The sequence below is a fragment of the Osmia bicornis genome, chromosome 8, assembly GCF_907164935.1.
Source record: "Osmia bicornis bicornis chromosome 8, iOsmBic2.1, whole genome shotgun sequence".
Classification (NCBI taxonomy): domain Eukaryota; kingdom Metazoa; phylum Arthropoda; class Insecta; order Hymenoptera; family Megachilidae; genus Osmia; species Osmia bicornis.
The window spans coordinates 7624097-7641372 of NC_060223.1; the positions used below are offsets into that span (position 1 = coordinate 7624097).

Sequence of the window (17276 nt, forward strand, 5' to 3'; positions counted from 1 at the left end):
GTCGTATATTCGATTCCCTTTTGTTTAACGGTGGGACGATCGTGTCTTAGCACCGGTGACAGCAGAGCTAGACTCATTAAGCCGAGGCTTCTTCGCGATATAAATAGGCCTTCTTGTCCCGTTGCACCACGGAAGGAGCAAATAGATTATCTCCACTCTCTTCTTTCCCTTTCTGCTTCTCTCGTTCGGCTGCTCTCCGGCTAAGCTGGTACAGTACTCTTCCGAGCAGCCACGCGCGTGGCTTTCTATTTGGTGTAGACGGTGCCAAATTGTCAAGCAACTAAAATTACCTTCGAAGGTGTACGCGTGTCTTTCTCTTTTCCCTTCTTGACGTCTTCCTCTAGAGTTACCCGCTTGCTACCTTCTTTTTATCCTTTCTTTTTCTCTATCCCTACTGGTAGCTCGCTCCCGGAATGGTAACGTCCGAACGGCACGAATTCGACCAGGATTTTCAGAAGATTTCGTTGTAAAACAAAGAGAAACAAGGTGGAAATGTGAAATTTTTCAGTTTGCACAAATTGTGCAAAAAAATGTATAATTTTTTAACAAAAGAGTGCAAGAAAGAATTAAATTAAAATTAGGGTTCTCTCCATGGTCCGCCGTCCAAGAGTTAATTACTTCATAAGCAAATCTGTTTCCTCTAACTAAAACGGTCTCTTCCAGTAATTTTAATAAAATCTACACAAAAGGTAGTCATTCCTAGATCGATTTGCAAAAGGTCGAACGTCAACTCGCGAGATTTTATAGGCTCGAACCGGTGTAACCGGCTGCTCGAATCGAACACCAATTTAAATTGTTGTCCTTAGAATTTGAATGACGAAAGTATGAACAATGAATTGATATTTTTACAACACCCTATGTACAATTACCTTTTCAACCGGTACCATGAAAAGTTTAGCAATAGATAGAACACCTGTTGATGGAAGAAGAAAATGAACCTTCAGATAGCATAAATATTTGAATAGCATTCGGTACAGAGAGAATTCGAAAAATAAAATCGTAGCTTTCAAGTGGTACTCGACGCGGCATGTTTATTTATCGAGCACGTTTTACCCGCGACAAAGATAATTTCGCGTGACGATCGTATTGTTGAATAAATGTCACGTACACGTGCCGATTGCATCGTGATCGTTTATAAAACTGGTCGACGTGTCGTGGCTGCATTTAGCGGCTAGCACCGCGGTACGAAATTTTTTCCGTCATTAATAATGTAAAATTGAAAGCAGTAAATTAAACGTCGACCAGCGGTTCGATCGGAATTTCATCGACGGAAATAGTGCACGATGCGCGTTGATTTGTATCATGCTCGTTTGCCCGTGATATCGTAATTGTACCGGTGCTACGCGAACCATCACCATCAAAATTCTACCTGGAATCGCGTTTTTGCCGATTCAAAAAAGAAATATCAAGTCAGTCGGAAAGTTTTGACCTTTTGCAACTACTCGATTGAACTTTTCAGACCTGGTAATTTATATGAGCATCTTTTATTATATAAAAAGGTGAAACGATCTGAACGAATATTAATCTGAAGATGAATGACTGAGAGGTAGGTTTAAGGGGGGCTACAGCCTTGGGTCCCATTTTCCAGGGGGATGAATTAAAATTTTACTCGCTTAGATCTTAATATTTCTTTAAAAAATTCCATTTTTCCCCGGCGTATACTCTGGCAATTAAATTTCTTACTATCCTTATTCAAACATCCGAATTATCAGGGCAGCCGTGACACAGATAATTATAACACTGTCGGTAATTAGATATTTTCTCGAAATCATGAATTCTGCATCATTACGCATCAGCTATCGTTACGATTGCTGTTACGAAACGGGAGAAAATGTTTCAGGCGTTGATCGATATCTGGGTAATAAGACGACCGATAGAAACGCAACGCGTACAATCGGCGTATAACAGATATCAGAGAGAATTTATCGGTGTGTACACGTGGTACACTCGTATCTGCCGCTCGAATGCGGAGAAACGCATGCATTTCAATGGCGTGATTGAGAACGTGCACAGGGTCGAGTTCTCTCTCCCTTGGGGAAGTTTCACGGGTCAGAAAATCATGGGGTGGCTTTACCACCTGGTCGTTTCTCCCTCCCCGCGTGTCCTCCACGAACGAACACACATACACACTCGTGATTCCCTTCACGTTTCACCTGTGTCTCTTTCTCTTTTCCCCCCTTTTCTTCGCTTTTCTCTCTTTCTAAAATAATGCACCACCCCGTTGCAGTTTGTCTGCATACCAGCCGAGCCACAATCACGCGAGAATCGCGTGGGTATCGGTCACCAGGTACAGAATGAAGCTTCTTTTAATCTTTTCATTCTTCCCGTTTAATCGTGCGCTTTCGTTTAATCATATTTACGGATGTTTAACCCTTTCAAAGAGGATTGTTGAGTGGGAACAGCGTTTATTTACCGTCGCGTTAAGATTTTCAAAGGTTGCATTTTATAATATTGTTTGCAAATATTATTCTTTAAAATTTATAGCGAGATCATGATTTCCCAAATAACTGATAACCAGCAGTATAATAGCGGTTGCGAATGCAACGACCAGCCTGATGAATTTGCATAAATACTTGCAGTCTAATCATCAGATGGTTATATTTTTTAAAAGAAAGTGATTCATTTAATAGAGATAAGTTGGGTTCTATAAATCATCAGCCAATGATTCTGCCAAGTTGTAATAGATGCTATTTTTTTTTCTCAGTTTAATTAACTCTTCTGTTTTACTAGCTCGTTACCGAAGTCATATAATCATCTGAAAAAATCTCGCGAATAAGATGGAGCGTTATAAAATTCTGTATCCAAGATCGTGGATGACTATTCGTTTCTCGTGACCATATCTTTCTGCGTTCATAATGACAGCGGCTGGTAAAAGCAAATAATGACATTTATCACGAGACTACTTGTACACTCGGGATCAAATCAGGCTTCCCCAGGAAAAATAATGTTTCTAGCCTTTTTGATTACGTAATTTATACTTACCCGTGCAAAGAAGAAGGAAATAAACTGAAAGTCTTTTTAGAGCTTCTTAAGTCATCGAGTTTAATGAGATTCGATTTAGCGATAAGCGTTCAGTTTGGGATTCTCGCCGGCGTATTGATAAAATATTGATGACATCATGGGCATATTTTTAAATCGAATTACAGCTACTTTGCTTAGCTTGTTTTGCAGAACTTTCGAGCAATCTAATCAGCCGAGTCATTTCAAAAATTAATTAATCGAAATGAAAAATTGTCGAAGATTTGTTCGTGAAATTACGAATCCGGTAAAGCTTGTAATTATTTTCTAAATTTTTAGAGAGCGTTAATAGAATTATTGAAATCTGCGAAACAGTACAAACTTTTAAATTAGCATTTGTGATGATTGGTATAATAAATGCAGAAATTTTCATACAAGATTCTTTTAACTTGACTTTTAAAATTGTCGAGATTCTTCAAAGTAAATATGTATTTTATTCGTTTGTAGATATGAAAAAATATAAGCAGGTACAATTTCGTGATCAAGATGCTCGTTAAAAAAAAAAAGTGTTGAAATCTCCTTCGTAATATATTCGTAATATCGAAAGGTAGTGCACGAGGGTATATTTGCAATTCAAAACGAACTAACTCGTTTAGTTTCGCAGAAATGCAAGAGTCGTAATGAAATAGTTCAATTTCACTGAACAATGTGCTGTAACGAATGATGATAATCTGTTTTCACCTGGTTGCTTTTCATAGTATATTACATAAAACAGTCTGCGTTTTGATTATTACGGAAAGCAGAATTTTTGGAAGCAGAGATAATTAATTTTGGCCAAAGAATTAGGTAATCTATATCGATACCATATATCTTCCTCTTAACATTAACAAGAAGACCTTCAAATAACTTCTATAATTTAAAATCTTGCCTGATCCTTGATTTTTTTGAATTTTCTTCTTCCTCGAATATTCGAGACTGTCGCTTCTTCTCAAGAATTGGTAAGATTAAACCTGTTTTTCGTATAACAAAATAAATTTCTTGGTAAACAAAGGATCTCGCGCTAGAAAATTTCACCAGTATCCATCTTTTATTCAGAATTAATGAATATTCAAAATGATTTATTTTTATCCAAGAAATCACCGCCCTTGAAATTTTATTGCGCTGGATAGTGTGTCCTAATGTGATAACGAGATAAAGCGGATGTTTATTTCATGGCAAGATTATGGTCACCCTATCATCAAACGATCGTAACGGTTTAATGCACAGGTTGAGAGGATCATCGGCAAGGGGGCAGTTAGTTAGAAAGGTGAAAGATCAGTAGGTAGCCGTACAGGTAGATTTGATCGTTGATGATTTTGATCGCGAGGTCGTTCGACGATGAAATTGACAATTCTTCCTCTCAGAACTTGTCGTTCCGCTAATATCTTTCGTAATAAAACACAAGCACGGTTTATACAGGGTGTACCATTTAATTCGTTTCAAATTGCTTTTATTTTATTTCGATCCCAGTCTCGTTTGGATGCCAGAAAATATACAATACATTATAGCCAGTATGCAAAACAAATGCATTATGCAAAATATGCAAAATAGAAATTATTTTATAACACACACAAAATTTCATTCCAGCTCCTGATCACCAATTTTTTTAAAAATAAAAATACGCACTTGCATAAACATTTGCCATTTAATTGTTACATAGGTTGCATAATAAATAATTGTTTTTAAATCATTAAGTTTTATATCTAATACGAATTGAAAGCAGAAGATATGACAGAGAGTTGCATATATTGTGTGAGGAATGATCAAAACCACCCCTTCGGTACTATTTCTAGCAGTCCATTAGTTGTTTAAATTAAACTAGGAAAAAATGTAATAAACCACGACACGTCGCGTCTCTGCAAACGATATAGAATTCTTTCGACACTGGAGAAAGATTAAATTACTACCACCTCTTTGCACCCCTTTAGTTTCTTTCTTCTCTTCACGAAAATATGTCGTTCTAGATTATTTTTAAAAATTTGAAAATGGGGTTTGTTACGTTACCCCTGTTACCCCTTTTTGCTCGACGAAATATTAAAAGTTGGAAATAGGGAAGAATCATTTCCTTTAAAACAACCTGTAACGTGTATCATTGTACACGGATCGTTCTCGACTACGTTGTCCAGCGCGTTACGATCGTGGAAAGTACAAATGGTAGAGATTTTCTCGCATGGTTCGCGGAAAGCCGATGGAGGGTAAGTGAAAGACGATGGAAACGGGTTTTACAGTTACAGAGCTCGGTGTTTACGAGTTACCGGTGCCCTCCCTCTGGGTATAAACGCTATTTGCACCGGCAAGATCGCCCGTTTCCTCTTTCCCCCCGTTCACCACCTCGTCGTCTGTTTGCGTTGCCATCGTCACCGGTGGTAGCTGCGGCGACACTGGCGTCGACGCCGTCCTCGACGACGCCGACGACATCATTGTATTAACACGGTCGAATGGAAATTACAGCGACCTGGTCATCCCGACGTTTCGTGGGCGCGTTTACGACGTCGTTTTCCCGCTTTTAATGAACAATGAGCGCGACGAACGTTTCCTCTACTACCTCGTTTTATCGCCCGTTCCTACGAATACCGGATATCTTTTTCTCTTTTCACATTCTACTATCGTACGTTTAACACGTACCTATCGTTTTCTTCATCGATACACTGTTTACGAAAGTGTTTGAATTATTTCTCTCGAATTGCCAACTCGAGCATGGAAGAATTTTCTTGCTTTCGATAAACGGAGTAACCGCTCGATAATTCACTGGTAGGAATTAGTCCAAAGTGACCCCACTCTCCTAGACGCTCGATAATTCCACGTTTCCTCGAAAGACCCACGTCGAAATCCTTGGAAGCGAAGAATTATCGAGCGACTGGTGTAATCGATGCTTGGAACCGATGAGACGAAATACTGAACCGACTAGACGAAAGCTTCTACGTCCATTTTCTGGAAAATTTGCGAGACTACCTATACGTGTTGGATATCTATCGATTCGTCTCGATGAATACTACACGATACCGTCAATATTTCTGCGATTTTTCGGCTTTGAATCGAGCCTCATCGTCGGTTTTCTTTAAAATTACAAAATTAGTTACACGTTCTACAAAATACTGTATAAATACGTCGTGTTTCGTGATTGTGTAGAAAGTGGTATTTTATTTTGATTAACGGGAAATCTCGGTAGATAGGTCATAAAACTTGTAGTAGGGAAAATTTATCGTCGAAGAATCAGGTTTTATTATCTGTGGAATAGTGATCGTCTAGACGTCCTTTTCTGTAGAATTTAAATAACGTTGTAAGAATAAATAGTTTATCCCGGATATATTTTTGATAAAAAAATAAATAAATGCAACGATCGAGTGATTGGGAATTTAGTTTGTAAAATTGAGAATTGTTAGCTGGCGTTAGTTGCAATAAATCACTTAATGCTACAGCAAGTATTTATTATCAATAAAACACTTTTTACTCGGAAATAAAAATAGCAAGTTCTCTTCTTTTGTCATCAATAAGAAAAGAATAGAAAATATATTAGACATATTCATTGTAGTTTTAGCTACAGAAATAAAAGCAACACGTTTACTTCTGTCAAATCAGTGATTTTAATTAATTAAATGGCGGTTTCTTTTGTATGCAAAGATAAAGTTAGTTAACAGAGACAGCGCAGAGCGTGTCTTTCTTATTTTAGCATGGAAAATCGTCGACCGGGAGAAACTTTCTAAGTGCAGACTGCATAATCCATTGCATGCCGAGCGTGTACTCGGTGGTCTTGGACAAAAATTATTTTAAATACGGAGTAAAAGAACCTCGAAGTAACTGTGTTGAAAAAAAAAACAGCTGAAATAAAACGATTCATAATTTAGATTTGAAAAGGTGACGTCTTTATTTCGTAATTTCGTTTTTGTTTGAAAGATTTCACTTCAAAAAGGAAGTCTCCTCTTCTCTGCTTTGATAAAGAAGTCTTTTACAACAAATTTCTGTCGGAAATAATTTAAATACAAAATAAGAAGAAACTAATAAGAGCAAACGATTATTAATTCGATAATTATAATTTTATCGAATTTGAATACGAAGACCGCGAATTCGGTTCATTAATTTTGCATACCGTCCGTGTTGATTGATGTTTGAAAATGGTTCGTTCACTTCCGCTGGACGAATAGAGATAAATCTGAGACAGCGTGTGCTTTATCGCGCAAGATGTTTCACCGGTGACGAACGGGTCGTTTCATTTTCTAGGAATAATTATTAATCACAGATACGGTTTGGTCATTCGCATACAAATTCTGCGAGGCTGCCCACTTACACTTGGAAGCAAACCAAAAATCTCTAGCATTAGTACTTAATATTAACATTTTTAATATCTTTATTCTTCACTGTCTCATATGAAAATGTTCTCCTATTTTTCAGAATCCGATCATTCCACCTGTCCACCCGCACACTCCTTCAATTGATTTCCTACTAAACGCCGCCTCTGCTGTCCTAGGTAATTACCATTATATCCAATATTTATATTTTGAACTTCAACAAAAGATTGTTCATTGGAAGTAATATTTTTATCGCTTGGAAATAAATGATCTAAATAAGGGTATTTTGGAACTCCAACCCTTTCGATGTATCAAAATACCGGTATTCTTGTTGAATAACCGTGAAGATAGAAGTCGAAGGGTAAGAATAAAGGTGGTTAGGCAGTTATATCCCGAGAGAAGCGAATAGTTTTCATTAGGGCTCGAATTGGCCTCGAAGAAGCGTGGTTTGGTTGTTGGATCTTGCATGGAGGGCCGTCTAAGTATATCCGTGTTATTTCTGGCGAAAGCTGACGCACTGTTTCTCTCCTCATCGCCTCTCTTCTCTACTCGAGTCTTCCAAAGAATTATCCTCGTGTAAGCAAAGCACGATACACTTGGACCGAAATTATTCCCCTCTCTCGAGAACGTTCGATCGAACGGTTTCCTATGGTCTCCTCGATCACCGTTAACCCTTTCGGTGTTTATCGTTTGGTCCATGCTTCGTGAAATTTTAGGATTTCAAAATTTAAAAGTTCCAGATTACCAAAACTCGAAAATTTTAAAATTTCTAAAGACCTACTTCACCCTAGAATAAAATCCCAGTTACATCAATGTTGATAGCGCATTTTGGATGCGGAGATTTCAGGGAGTTACCGGGTGTTTGGTGAACTTAAGGTAAACTAGACGTTTTCAATCGGGTTTGAATCAGGAAATTAGCGAACCACTTTGTGTACAGAGTACACAAAACTCATTTCGTGTCATTAACAACATTCCACCCTACCTAACGGTGCAAAACTTGAGCTCGCCGAACTTCCTGTAATCTCGATCCATTTTGTTGAGATAGCAAACGTTTAAAATTGCACTTGCCCGTAATGAAGTGGCGTGGTACTTGAAATTAAATTAGACGCGACGATGGTTGAATGAATCAGCTGAGAAAATAATTGTACTTCGGTTATAATTACGGCACAAGGACGTGGTAAACGTATATGCTGTTGTTACTCTAACATTGAATACAATAGTAGTTGATGGTGGATGAAGGAACGTAGGAATGGACATGTTCGAAGCGGATTGTAAGGTGACTAAATACGTAGAAGCCCGCATAGGCGAAGTGTTTGGTATTTCTGTCGGGCGAAGAGATTCGACAAGCTCGTAATAGGCATGTAAAGGTCGAGCAGAACGGGTTCTAGCGATTTTCGTGGAGAATCGGCGAGCGTATCGCTGGCAGCGTGTGTTACGAGGATCATGGGTCCCTGTGACTACGGCACAACCCGTCGTGAATTATTCATCGGGGCCGTGGCAGCCGTTGGGCCCTCTTCTTCTGCTCACGTGATCCTCTTCGTCAGCTCGTGTACTCTATACATATGTATACAACGCACCTACAATCACATGTGCGACCGTGCGCGTTCGAGCATCCTCTTTCTCCTTTCGTTACCCGTTATACGGGGTGGCTACGAAGTTTTGCCGATCAGATACATCAATCTTCCTTCCCATTGAAAGATTCATGAAAAGTCAAACGCAGCAATCATCCACTGCAACCGAGGCTTCGTTGATCTTAAAACAGCGGAGCCTCGGTTTCTTGAAAATTCGGGCTCCCTCCATGGTCCGCCGTCCGAGGGCGATTAACCCCTTCGCTGCAGCGTAGGTGTCTGGACTAAAGTGATCAAATACAAGTTTGATATCGGAAGGAAAGTAAACGTAGAAATAGAGAAGGCTATTGGTATCGTCCTTTGATCATTCTGATCATGCGTGTACGTAGTGTTTGCGATGGCGGTCGTTTACATTGACATTATTTTTTCTTCTTTTTTGTTTGCATCTTATATAACGTGGACAATGCAAGAGCCACGCCACGCCAAACGAACGATTAACCTCGAACTTGCCACGACCTCTGGACGCTTCCCATTCGGCTCGATATACTCATCATTCCGTGTAACTGCTCACTCTTCAATCATTGTCAGCCATTGGTACCTCTTTCCCTTAGCGATGGTAGATCCGAAATACAAGGTCGTTTAACACCTGCTCTACAATTAATTCAGTATCGAATCCTTGAAGATCATTACTGATAAGGGAGATTCGGCAATCGGGAAAATTGGAAAAATTTCAAAGTACTTATCACCTGGTTAACTAGATTTTAATAGTGAAACATGGAAAGGTGTTTAATGATTAGATTATAGTGGACGTAAGGTAGATCGTGTGAACAGAAGGGAGGGAAGAAAGAGGAGATGGATAAGAGCTGTGCGATGAGGAGTAGCTTAGCGTCATTGAAAGGTCAACACTATCAAGTGCACACTTGTCGCCCGGTTCGTTTACAATGCAAGCTGCATCCTAAGCGACGAGCACGTCGCTTTCCTACGGTTCGTTCACCCCGTACCGAAATTTCTTTCCAAAGTGTCCTGTTCATCGCGGACAGGAAGGACGTAGAAGGCTTCTGCTATCTACCCGGTGGCTTAAGAAAGAGGAATCTTCCAAATTCTACCGCTGTTTCTTCTTCAAATATTATTGATATCAAACTTTCAATCGAAAAGCGATTAATTTATACAAATATAGTTTATTTAATTTGCAAAGACAATTCTGCTGGTTCGTAAAAATGACTGAAAGCAAATACTTCAATTATTTTCCCAATGTCAAGCGAACAACGTCGATGCTTTTTCGCAGCTCTTTTGTTCGCCTGCTGGTTTACATAATTCAAATGATCCTCTCTCTTTCTCTTTCCCTTTCGTCATCATCATTCCCCTCGTGACCGTCCTCCCCTCTTCCTTTTCGAATGCAATTTCGACGTCACGCAGTTGCGTCTCGCCGCGACATTGCACTCCAATTAAACCAGCCGAACGAATTCCCCCATCGACCGTTTCCATTTTCACGTGTACGCGTTCGTATTTACGTGTCAATTTCCTCGTGTACGGGGCGAGGGGCGAGGGGTAGGTGATATAGAAGGCATCATCGTCGCGATGATGATCATCGGAGTATCTAGAATTCGAAGCTGGGCTGGTTCGTTTGGCGCCAAGCCAGGCCGACTTACCCAATTAGGTTTCATCACTGGGTCGGCAGCTTCCCTGGCTGCCAATATTTGCAATACCTAACTAAACTGATCCAATTATAACCAAACCACTGGTCCATCACTCGATCGACATTATAGTTTGCTCTGCACCAGATACGAGTTACACGCGCGACGTATCCGATCTCTCTGCTTCGATTATTATTGAATCATACCTTCGATCGAGAGAGAGATTGAAAGGTTGTCGTCGTTTGAAAGAGCAGCGAAAATGTTGACATTCGATTCAAGTCGATTTTCGTATAGAAAATTAGTTATTAAATTACAATTTAATTCTCGAGTATTTGTTATTATGTCTTATATGTAAACGTTGAATGAGCGAACCCGGCAGTGGCCGCGCAGAGTAGCAGTGTCTCAGCCGGAAACGAATCGTGCCAAATTCTCGTTTCATTGTATGTTTGCACAAGTGCAAACGAGTAACGCGTGAATCGTAATAATGCGTCGTATTTGTTGCTTTTGTTTGAAATATTATTCGAAGGAATCGAGTCATTCTGGCACCTACTCTTCTCTCCTTATCTCATTAGGATAATGAGAAACGATTCTTGCGCGTTTGAAAAATCAAGGATGAGACGTTAAATAACTCAATGACAGGGCTAGATCCTCGAATTCCCGTGTGCCCATCGAAAATTGACTTCTTATTCGAGCGCTATCTGTAAACGGCCGGTCGGCTTGTTTCAACGGGAAAAAAAAACCGAGGAAGGACGATCCTTCGGGGTACGCGGAGGACCTCTTCACCATCGTTATAGACAGATTTCAGTGTAGGTTGTGGCGGTTGTACGCGCACGAATGCTTTCGAGGTCCGAGAAGGGAATCCGCGGTAGTCCATTGGCATCGGCATCGGCGGCCAGTCGAATAGGAACACATCCACCCGGTGAAAACGGGGTGTGTATAAAGGAGATGCTGGCAACGGTGGTGGATGGAAAGACTCGGCAAAGAGGGATAGAAAGAGAGGAACGATGGTGGGCAGCGGCAAGGATGAGGGCAGGAGGGGGAGTAGGGTCAGAGAGAAGAAAAGAGATGGAAGGAACCGTGGCCGCCTCACCGCTATTCCAGGCATTCGATTTGGTATTTTTCTTTGTGCATCGCGGATAGTTCGAATTGTTCTGCAAGCAGGGCATTGATATATCGTCCCGCGGGTCCTTTGAGCTGGCTGCGCGGCTCCGAATTATCGTTCGCGTACTCTCACGGAACCGAGAGCCGAGCGAACCTTCTCCTCGTGTGCTGCACCCCCTTTCGCCGAATGCACTCGCCACTCCACCCCTTCCCCTTTACCATGTCCCTTCACCCTTTTCCTACCTTCCTCTACTACCCTCGCCGAATCGCCGTCCCTGGGTCAATTTATCCGAGCCTCCTCCTTCTTTGCTTTATTTCGCTCGAAATTTACTCATACCTCTCTACGCTCTCGCGTTCCGCCTCTAGAACGCTTTTTCGTCTTCTTCTCGTTCGGATACCTATCTACCTAACCTACCTAACCTACCTTTTGTCTCTCCGGCTAGGCTGCCAGTTACCCTCGCTTCACTCGGGACAAGTCCAAGAGAGTTTAGGAATTCACCGGCCACGTCCTTCGGACATCCCAGATATCTTCTACTCTCTTTCATCTACTTTGACCTTTTTTCTCTCCCTTTTTAACGCCGGCGTTATTAGAGGAGTCGGAGCGACAGTAATTGGTGGATTTTTGTTGAGTCTCGGAGGTATCTGTTTGGTCAGTTCGCGTTCGAAATTGAATTTTATCATCTGACAAGAAAGTTAAAATAATTTCACGAGATTTAGACGACGTCGATGTCCCCCTACCTTTTACAATATTTATACGAATTTCCGGTTTTCCATACCGGTTTTTCACGGTACGGTCCAGCGCGAAGATCAGAGAGGAAACTTCAGAGAGTTTTCTCCTCGTCGGAGCAGGGAATTGTTCATTTTTACCTGGGACTTTCACGTCGCATCCTCCCGCTCGAAAGAACCTGCGAACCGTCTCATCTCGAAACCACCTCTCTCTGCTTTTCTCTTTTCCCTTCTTTTATTTTTTCTTCGTCCTCTCTCTTCATCCGCTTATAGCCAGGGTCCAAGCTTCCCTTTGTGCGTAACGGTGAATCACGAAAGGACGCGAGGGGGCAGAAGAAGACGAAGAGGACGCCGAGGTCCGAGAAGAGGCGTGGGAACAAAGGAAAGGCGAGCAAAGGGAAAGGAGAAGGGACGAGGAGAGAGGAGGAAAGATAGATCCTCCAGCTCGCCCTTCTCGTCCGATCTTCTCATCATCCCTTTCTTTTTCATCGTTCCTACGCCGACCCTAGAAGCCCTCTGTCCTATCCTTTCAAAGCGGCGCGACCACTGAAATTGCCCCGCCAACGCGAATTAATTCCTAAATTACGGCTTATCGCGATTATCCTCTCACACTTTTACGCTTTCCTAACCAAAGATAGTTTTAGGATTTCTACATGATTTATTATCGCATTTTCAAATATTTCATTTTTAATCATATCCCGTTCTGAAAGAGAATCTTTATTCTTTTAGAGATTAGAAATTCGTACGAATTTTTAAATGGTGTATTTTATAGATTGTTCAGATTTTCTTCTATTTTTAAGACACCCTGTATACGCGTATACGGTACCTGTGCAACACGACTTTTCAGCGTCGAATGCAATCTGCTCTCCGCCGTACCTGTTCTACCTGGTTGAAAGAAACGATAGGTGGAAGGTTGAAAGAAGATTGGGTGGGGGCATCTTCTACAACAGATGCGAGATGTGCAGTTGCACTCTCCTGTGTGCACCACGTAAGAGAGGTAACTGGTTACCTTCTCAATCGAGGCTCCTCTTTTTTCCATCGTTCACTTTCGAAAATTTATAGACGGCTACCGAAGTGTCCCTTGACTCGAAGAAAATTTTCTTCGTTTATTCTTACCTTCTTGGAGTTATTATTAACCGTGTTAAATTCGTTGAAAATTATATCTGACAGTTTCGTTTCATTTTTAATATTAGATTTTCTATTTTGGCAATATTCAACTGACATTTGCTATAGATTTAACGTAGATTTGGTTAATTTATTTCACTCTTTTTTGAAAATTTATTATCACAACGCGAGGTTCGTGTGAATCAACCTGTAATCGCTTTCGTCAGCATCCAAGTTTCTCAGTGTCGAGGAACTTTCGTTTCGCGTCATCTGCCTGCACCGGGGCGTAATGACGCGTAAACACGCGTGCGTCTCCTCTCGTCGACGGTGCACCCGTTGATGGAATAATGACTCTTCGGGCACGTGTTACTTTACGTTTTCTTTCACGCTTCTATTGCTTTTTTACACTGCGGTATTTGCATCGAAAAGAGGGACACTGAACATGTGGATATGAAATGGTATATTTTCATAATTTTGGGGAATCTTAGAAAATAATTAAAATTTTACGATTAGTTATATATTTACAAACGGTAGAGTATTCGATATAACCGAAAATTTCCCAAAATTTCGGCTACCCTCCGATCCCTAGGTAATCTACCCGATATCTTCAACAAATTTCTGATAACTCCTAAAGGTATTTCTCCCCTTTCTCCTTCTAACCCCGTAAAAGGTAAATCGTTTTGTTCTGTTAATGGCACCTTTTACCGAGAAACGTCGCTCGGTCGCTCGTTAACGTCCGCTGACGTGTATCCTGCGTGGCCTCACCTGCGTGACGTCAGCGAACGGTAGAACGACTATTATATGTATTTCATAACAACGATGCCGATTGAACAGGAGGAATGAATGGAAGTCTCGAAGGAAACTTCCTGGCTTATAATTTCCATCGTTACTTGCGATCCTAGTCGGATAGTGATAGGCGTTCAATAAATACTGTCTGTTTGGTTATTTTTCAAAACGAAAATAAAATTTTCTAATAACGTTTACCATCCGGAATGAAATAAAATATGTAGACGCGAAGGTTAATTCTTTCCCGCGTAAAACTTTCACCCTCTTGAAAGGAAAGTTGACGCTGTTGTCGATCGATAGGATCAGGAACAGCGGGGACGTATTCTAGCCGTTTCCTTCGACCAAATTTAGAACGGTAACTTCGTAAATCATCGCCCGTTGAAAAATCAGCTGATTCACGCGAAACGTATTAAGCTGGCTCAGCAGAATCTCGAGAGAAGGGAAAACGGGCAAAAACCGATCGAACGACGATAACATTCACTGTGCTCAGCAGCTTCGATAATTTAACCGTACAGTTTAAATAACACCGGTTTAAGATGGTCCACAGGATTTTTCTGTTGACTTGTTTACCTCCAATCAGGGTACCTGGCCATCTAGATGGTTCCCAAGGGGTGGAGAACGTTTGGGTAGTAATTTTCATCAATTTAAGGTTCAATTTGATAAGCTACGCGTCAAAGATTTTCAAAATCCAATGAATTAGAAATCATGATCCGATGGAGTCGGCGGTGCAGGGATAGCCCCCGGGAAAAATCTCTTTTTTCTCCGTGATAAAAAGTTACCCTACACGGCGGAGAGGTCGAGTGGACGAGGGCAGCGTTGAGAAACGTCGGACAGGGCAAGTGGAATAAAAAGGTTTATGGTTGTTTCGGGTGCTCTATCTTTAGGACCCACATATCATGCCACTCTCTCGCTCCCTCTATCCCCTAGTCTTCGTATCTGTCTCTGTTACTCTTTCCCTTTCACGTTTGCTTACTCGTCTCTTTTTCTCTTTCCACTCTCGCCTCACGACCCTCCTGGCTGAACCCTCGACTGTGAGTTATTTCACGGTTAAAATAGTCGAGTATTCCTTCCGAGCGAGAGGTTGCCGTTCGTGCAGTTTCACGCGAAGAAAATGCTCACAGTCCCAGCGCACCCTCTACCCCCTCCATTTCGATCTGTTAATGTTTTTGCTTTTTCTCCAAAGCTTTTTTATACTCTAATGGAACCTGCTGGTACAGTGACTTTGGCAAATGGTCAAACGCTTACTATTCATTTGCATACTTAATATATAAGTTGTTATTGGGCCATTTGAGGAATTTTTATTTCTTCAATGGCAGACCAATATTTATTCCATCGGTTTACTTGCGAGTAACGAATCGTCGAGGAAGATGGTTGGGAGTGACCATATGGGTCACATCAGCGAACAGCTGATATTTTCACTCGTTAAGACGTCGGGCTCGATAAACGTGCACCTGCATAATACGTTCCGCGCGCGAACCATGAATGAAGTTTCCACAATGGTGGGGTGAGTTTGGCAAGTGGTTCAAGCCCACCGTGAAATCGACTCTCAGAGAGCGAGTTTTGCTTTCTATGTAAAGTCGACCCCGGGCTCCTTGGCTCGTGTGCAATCATTTCGACCCGCGGAGTTTCCGCTCGGTCCACCAAATAAGCGACAGTGAACTGAAAACTTGACAGACTTTCAATTGACGGGGGAAAGCTTGAATTTAATAACAATTAGAATAATGAATAATTGTAATTATATCACGACCGTTTTCACTTTAGCATTACATATGTTGAAGAAGATAACGATCTCTAATGTGTATGTATCCGTGTTCAAGTTTCGGATCATTGATCACAAACTAACTGCTTTTTTAATCGATCAGCTGATCGATTATATTTGTTAAGCAACTGATATTCGAGCCACCGAATCGAGCGGCAACTTTGGCTCACTTCTAAGGAGACTTTCACACCGTACTGTATTAATATTTCATCCAATTATAATTGAGAAATACTAACATGATAGGCGAGTTAAGTAACCGATATCAGCTGATCTTAAGGAGTCTTTTTTATCATTTTAAAAGGCGGATATGATACATTGGTTAAGTAACAATGTAAATACAGCATAAATGTTTAATGTATGAATAATTTTAAAATGCTAATAAGACTCATCCAACCATCAAATGCTTTTCACACCGCAATAAGAATATAAATATTTAGCCAATTTACAATTGAAAAACGTTCGAACGATAAATTGAAACAATCAGGTGATCGATCGGTCACGATGAAATATTTCCCAAAGATTTCCGTCGAGTTAGTGGGAGGATCATTCGAAAACGGTTAATTTTCCTCTCGAAGCGAGTTTACCTGGCGACTGGAAATTATTTCTCGCACGAATAATGGCAACCCGAGGCTTTGCTGACGTTTAAACAGAATTAAATATTTAAAATCGCGGATAGGCCCACGCTCGACGCCTACCTCCGGGCCGTAGCGATCGCAAGCGGAAAATATCTCTCCCCAGCTGTGTTGATTCGCGATCGTACGCGGCTCGATCTTGAATAATAGCCGCCATTATTAGATCCATCGGTTACACATCGATCGATATAGTGCAGCCGTATTTTCGCGGCCAAATTGTTACGCAATACGGTACAAAATTGCTCCTTCTCTAGCCACGATACAAATGAATATTCAATGAAAATATAAGTACACATTGTTGTGTTGGAATATCAAGCTACTTTAATCAATATTTTATTTTTGCAAATATTTGCCGGTAGATATTGTTCGTTTTTAATAAAATGAAATAAGGAGAACAGGAAAAAATTAGGATTCCCATATAACTCGATCGAAAGGGTAATTAGAAGTGTTAAGAGAGAAGATTGACTTAATTGAATTAGCTTCCTCGCCAGTCTAACGATCGAGAATGATCGCGAGGGAGAAGAAGACGCGATTATTTTCGATTCTTAGGAAAGCAGGGTCTCGAGGCTGGCAAACAGCCAGGCGTAGGCGATTACGAGAAATAATGAAAAGGCGTGTGTTACGTCCCTTGAAATTGATGGTTTCTTTCGTTCATTTTCGAATTCCGATCCTGAAAGATTAAA

At 40.9% G+C, this 17276-nt stretch overlaps 1 protein-coding gene across 4 annotated transcripts in view; it reads left to right on the forward strand.

The window, feature by feature from the left end:
• LOC114877955 (transcriptional enhancer factor TEF-1) overlaps positions 1-17276 on the forward strand; it is an 88399-nt gene that overhangs the window by 3662 nt on the left and 67461 nt on the right. Inside the window, exon 2 of one of the 4 annotated variants that reach the window (XM_029191172.2) lies at positions 7387-7462. The exons of the other annotated variants lie outside the window; for them this stretch is intronic. The gene's annotated coding sequence lies outside the window, so the exon portion shown is untranslated. The remainder of the gene's footprint in view (positions 1-7386; positions 7463-17276) is intronic. 4 annotated transcript variants of the gene reach the window in all.